At 41.4% G+C, this 6,102-nt stretch overlaps 1 protein-coding gene across 2 annotated transcripts in view; it reads right to left on the bottom strand.

The window, feature by feature from the left end:
* Positions 1–6,102, bottom strand: part of LOC106809650 — a 48,198-nt gene that overhangs the window by 34,890 nt on the left and 7,206 nt on the right. The window lies entirely within an intron of this gene.

Below are 6,102 nucleotides of genomic sequence, written 5' to 3'. Positions count from 1 at the left end.
TCTTATTCGTATATTATTTGTCTCTTGTATATATATATATATATATATGCGTGCGTGCGTTTAAGTGCTCGTGCGTGCGTGTAGATGTCTGTGTGTGTTTAAATGCGTCATCATTTCATGCGTAGGAGATCGTCAAGCGACCGAAGCGAATGTCGGTGGACATTGACAGCCGTAAACAGAGTCTGTTCACGGACCGGATCGTGTTCCGTCACTACACGACAGCAGTTGACACCGACAACATCAAGCGCGTCTTCAAAGACTGCCACACGAGCATCATCAACAAACATCTGTCGGCCGTCGCGCCTCAGATCTAAGGACGGAGACGCGTGGAGGGCGGCAGACTAAGATCTAGGATCAGACGAATCCAGGATTAACTCGCCCCCGAAAGTCACAACTAACCCATCTGTCTGAATAACCAGCTCGAATATCATTGTAGGTTGATCATGCAGACATGCTAGCAACCTCTCGCTCGTGTTTTCCTCGCGTCCATGCCAAAACAACAACTTTGCGCCACTTCGTTGCCAAGCCATTGTTTTTAGGACGCCGTATCGGATTGCTGATTGGCTAAATCGCCTGTCAATCATGTAAATCTGTTCGGTCTGTCGTACTAGGCTGATAAGATAGGTGAACGTTTTCAACGATTTGATGAATGATAGGCCAGTAGGATAACCAAAACTGACGGCTACTCGAATGGAAAAAGTACTAGCTAGCATAGACAGAACGCTTAACTTAGCTGAAAATCAATGAGAGCTACAATGTTGCTTTGTAACCGTCTAATCGTATACGCTCTCTGTGTGTGTAGCCTGTGTAATTCGTCTGCAGTGACTACGTCATCAGGTTAGACAGCACAAGTAGGCTCAAGAGGGAACGATCAGTAACGACGAGTGTTAAAATCTCTAAAGTCGTGTCTTTAGTTCCCATTGATAGCGCGCGGTCATGTTATAGTGCCATCATCGAATGCCAAAATCACGTCAAGGTAGCATCATGGCATTGTAACATTCTGTCACGGTGGTGTGATGTAACAGTAAAATCATGTAACGCTAATATCATGTAATAGTAATATCACGGCATGTTATCATCACGTAGCAGTAACGTTATTTCCTGGCAGCATCACGTAATGCTAGGGGCACACGAGCGTATTTTATCGCCCGATCGCGGCGATTAAAATCGCCAGCGAATTTAATCGCCCGACGATTATTTACTGGCAAATTCGCTCGTGTGCCCGTGTCCGGCGTATTTTGTCGCCCGATCGATTTTTCTAAACCAATCGGACGTGTTGTTGATATCATGTGATGTTAAAATCGGGCGATTAAATTCGCTACGTGTGCCCCTTCGTGACCGGCGTAAATAATCGCCCGAAAATATCTAACATTTTGGATACGGGCGATTCGTACGGGCGATTGAAATCGGCGTCGACGTGAACGGCGACACGGGCGAATTTTTCGAGCGATTTTAAAATTCGCGGCGATCGGGCGATAAAAATCGCTCGTGTTCCCCTACCTTAACCAGGCTAACCCTGCTCTTGCTGGCGAGCAAAAGTTCAAAAGTGATTGGAACTCAATAAGTGGAAATAAAAGGATGACGGTCAACAAATTACATTTATCTATTGTTTGGATGGGAATTTGAATGAATGTGCTAAAGAAATCGCGATCTTATATTTCTTACTGCTTTAGAATCCTAATAATATTATGGATATACGATGTGTGCGTGTACGTACATGCGTGCGTGTGCGGGTGTGTGCGTGTATGTGTGTGTGGTGTGTGTGCATGTGCGTGAGTGCGCGCTGTGTGTGAGTGTACGCGTGCGTGTATGTGTGTGTGGTGTGTGTGTGCGTGTGTAAAATAAGGTCTTTTATAACAGTACACCATGCAGTTATAGACGTCACAACACTACGTGGATTATACGTGATTGCGGATTATGGCGGCGATTGGTGTCATGCGTGTAGAGTCACTGACGCGGTGACGGAGCCGAGCTGACCACAGATACGATATACATGCTTCTTCTAATTCTGTGTCAGTAGTTCACGACGCGGCAGAGAAAAGTACTGCAAATGTCGCTACGATCATAACGACTTGGAGACGTCACTGAAGTAATAAGAATTCTATTCATTCGCTGTGGTACCAGATAACAGCCGGCCAATTATGCGAGCACGAAATGAGGAGAACGTGGAGAAATTTGCATAGGCACAACAATGGTAGAAATAGAAACATTCGAGCAAGATTAGTCGCTTTTCTGAGCGGCTGTATATACATGTTCTTACTTGGCATGAAATAATATAGGGGCCTAAGTAGTATTTACATGTCATGTGCTGTGAAGCGACATCGCGTGTGTCGACGTAGCGATACAGCTCTTGGATGAAATGGAACTAAGCATGATCCTGCATGCGACGATACATAAGTTTTCGATTCTGAGTGTGTCTCGCACTATTCCCAGCGATCACCTACAGCAACCACGCTCCTGGCACTCACGCTTTCACGCGCCTATCACGCTATTACTTTGTTTATATATCATGTTTTATGTACTGTTATTGTGTACACGTTTATTACGCTGATAGAGAGGGGGTGAGAAAGAGAAAGGGCAGTGAAATGAGCTAAAAAAAACACCAAAATACAAACAAGCTAATAACAAATCCTTTAATTCCTATACCAAATATGTCACCGTATTTGTAATACGGATTTTTCTGAAATTAGTGGCACACTCTAGATGCGCTAATATGTACATGGTGAAAGCATACTGAAAAACTGCTATGGGGAAACAGTTTACCCCGATTTATGGGTGTCACTACAATTTATACTCGCAGGTGCGTGCATGCGAATAGTACATAATGCGGATGTCATACGCAGCGTACACGAAGGTCTCAGTGGCGTGTTTTAGAGATTTATACAGACGCTATTAGTTCACACGAATGGAACCAGTTGAAGCATATCTGATTTTTTTTGTGGCTGGATTTCCTCTGCCCAACGACCGCAAAACGGTTATAATTATAATTATATATAACAGGGTTAATTTTTACTCAACCGTAAAGATTGGAAACGTACCGCTTACGTTTCGCCTCCTGACAGGAGGCTTTCTCAAAGCTGATAATCAGTTTTGACCACCAGATGGGGTGGTGGTCAATAGCTTAGTCCACTGTAGCTTAGTGAACTAAGCTATTGACCACCACACCATCTGGGTGCGTCAAAACTGCATCTATCATCAGTTAGGCTTGTGAGGAAAGCCTCCTGGCAGGGAGGCGAAAACTTAAAGGCGGTCACGTTTCCAATCTCACGGTTGAGTAAGAATTAACCCTGTTATATATATATTAGTCTACCAACCGAATGAACTTATTTAATGGGTTATAATTATGCATTTGTTGATTTACATACACGCCATATTTAGGGGTAACGTGTATTATACCACTCTGCACTGCCCTCTCATTTGCTGCTCCATGGTTCGATGCAATAATTCTACGACTTATGACCATTGTCCGGCGGCCCCTAGTTCAGGTAGGTGAATGGCTACATTTACAGGTCATTCCGGGTTTGATTTCAATAATGATTTCTATTTTATGAAAGAGAGAAAGGAGGGTATTGTAATTACGATGATGAATTAGGGAAATGAGAATGAGCAAGGGGCAGAGATTATTATATATCTCTATTGCTTCTCCTCGTCCTGCGCATACGCTCATTACCTCCGCCAAGGGTGTTGGCAGGAGGTATATGTTTTCGGCACCGGCCAAGGTGTTGTTTGACTGGGTTTGTTTGTTGGGTTTGTGGGTTTTGTTTGTGTACAGCTAAACTGAAAAAGTTAGGACGTGTCATAAAATTTTCAAGAATAGGGTCAGAAAATCGCGCTAACTTAGAATGGATGAGATTTCGTCCGGTGTATAGCGATCAATTAATTAAATAATTTTCAGGATAGGTCTGAAATGGGCGGCTAATTCTAGAATAATGTATTACATTTTGGTTGGTTGATGCCGGATCAATTAATTTATTTAATTAATTAACTTAATTACATTAAATTAATTAATTAAGATTTTCACTTAATTAATTAATTAATCTAAATTTCTTTTACAAGCTGAGCAATTCAGCTGCCTTGGCGGAGGTCTGTGCTCTCCGAGTGCTCTAGTTATGTCATGTTTTCCTCCTCCCCTCCGCCTTCTCTTCCTCCGTTTGTTCCTGCTCTTCCTGCTTCTTCTGTTCCTCCTCCTTCCCATGTTACTACTAACTAGACGCCACGTCAGCTTTCCCGTGCTCTTCTCTATCCCTTCCTCTTTCTTTCTAACTATCTCGCTCTCTGCAAAACAAGCTTTCATGTATTGTTCTACAAATATTCACATTGCGCCACCCATTAGTCCACGATATTAAAGTTAATTCCCTCTCATATTTTGGTCGACTACGCGTAACTAGATTTACATAGGTATACAGTCATTTCAAGAATCAATCAACATAGTCGTGTTGGTATTTTGCACGCATATAATTTAAATTTAATGTTTAGTCAATGTAATCAGTGTATTATAACACATCGCACCGGTCTCTCAAATTAATGACACGATAAATTAAACCCTACACCAGCGTATGAGCTAAGCATACGGTACCGGCCACTATAGTAGAACATAATATTATGTGTTTATGATGAATCGTGATTTGATAAAGATGAGCAATAGCTGAAGAATTCCGGATCAAAGTTAAGATAAGGTCTTTTTTGATTCGTCATACACAAATGTTTGTAGATGATCGCGGTGCACACTATTGATGTCGATAAAGATTTCCTCTAGCAATCACATGCACATGCACTTGGAACGTCTCAATAAAAAAAGGCAAATAAACACGAAATGTATTTACTACCAAAGTCTTAATGTTTCTCTACTCTCCTTCGCCTATTATTGCCGATAACTTGCTGTAAATGCCGTTCAAATGCTCCTCTACAATACACAAGTATACCGCACGCACGCCCGGTGCACAAACAACAAGAATAACTCTATTATCTTTTATTAGGCGAAGGAGAGTAGAGAAACATTAAGACTTTGGTAGTAAATACATTTCGTGTTTATTTGCTTTTTTATTGGGACGTTCCAAGTGCCTGTGATCATATCAGGAGTAAGATAATATAGGAATATATCCTATATTATCTTACTCCTGATCATATGAGCCTCGGCATCACACTGTTAGCGCACAATTTCCGGTAATAACTGAGCATTCGTGATATTCGTGCATAACGCAACCGTACATAACTATACCATAGTTAAACCGTAACTAAAAGACCACGGGAGCGGTAAAGTGGTTCACGTTGCTATTCGTGTATTATTTCTCTCTGGCAAATATAGGTGATTCTTTAACTTCGATGGCTATGTAATGAAAAATCATATACGATCGGCAAATGGTTGTCATGCCATCAGGCATATGGATATCATGAATCGGCAGCCAGAAAGAAATATAAATTATATATTTGCTACCAAATTATGGATGTTTGTCTACTCTATATATCGCCTAATAATTCCACTTAGATACTACCCAAAAGCACTTAAATGCCATCCAAATGGAATTATTAGGCGATATAGTGCTTTTTGTAAATATAGTCTGTGTTTATTTACTATCATTTTACTCAAAATGCCCAGAGGCCGTGTCTACTCAGGGCAACATTCTCAAGATTTTATGAGCGCAGGTCGCGATTCATCTATACAAGGGACAGTAGGTAAAGCTATCATTCTCGGTAACAGATTTGTGACAAATTTGTGCGGGTAGTGGTGTATATTGGTTTATTGGCTGCGCTTTCAAAAGAACTATCCACGTAACTACAGTTTCGCGCAGCCGCTTGCGTGCAAGCAGGTAGTTGTGTATTCTGTCAGCCGAATGCATGGCGTAGCATGAAAGACGGCAGTATGTTATTAGTTCACAACAACTTGTGAAAATATGCCTAAAGTCTCTCCATATAAGTGTCCCCAGCACCTAGAAAGATCTGATGAGAAAGCGAGAGAGTAGGAATAAAGATAACGATAAAGATAGAATAAACTAGAGCACTCGGAGAGCACAGACCTCCGCCAAGGCAGCTGAATTGTCTCACTGTAAAAAAATAAATGAATGAATGAATGAATTAAGTGAAAAAATTAATTAATTAATTAAT

This window comes from Priapulus caudatus, unplaced genomic scaffold (genome assembly GCF_000485595.1).
Source record: "Priapulus caudatus unplaced genomic scaffold, Priapulus_caudatus-5.0.1 Scaffold372, whole genome shotgun sequence".
NCBI lineage: Eukaryota > Metazoa > Priapulida > Priapulimorpha > Priapulimorphida > Priapulidae > Priapulus > Priapulus caudatus.
The sequence above is the reverse complement of the archived record's forward strand: the minus strand, read 5'-3'. Positions and strand labels throughout refer to the sequence as shown.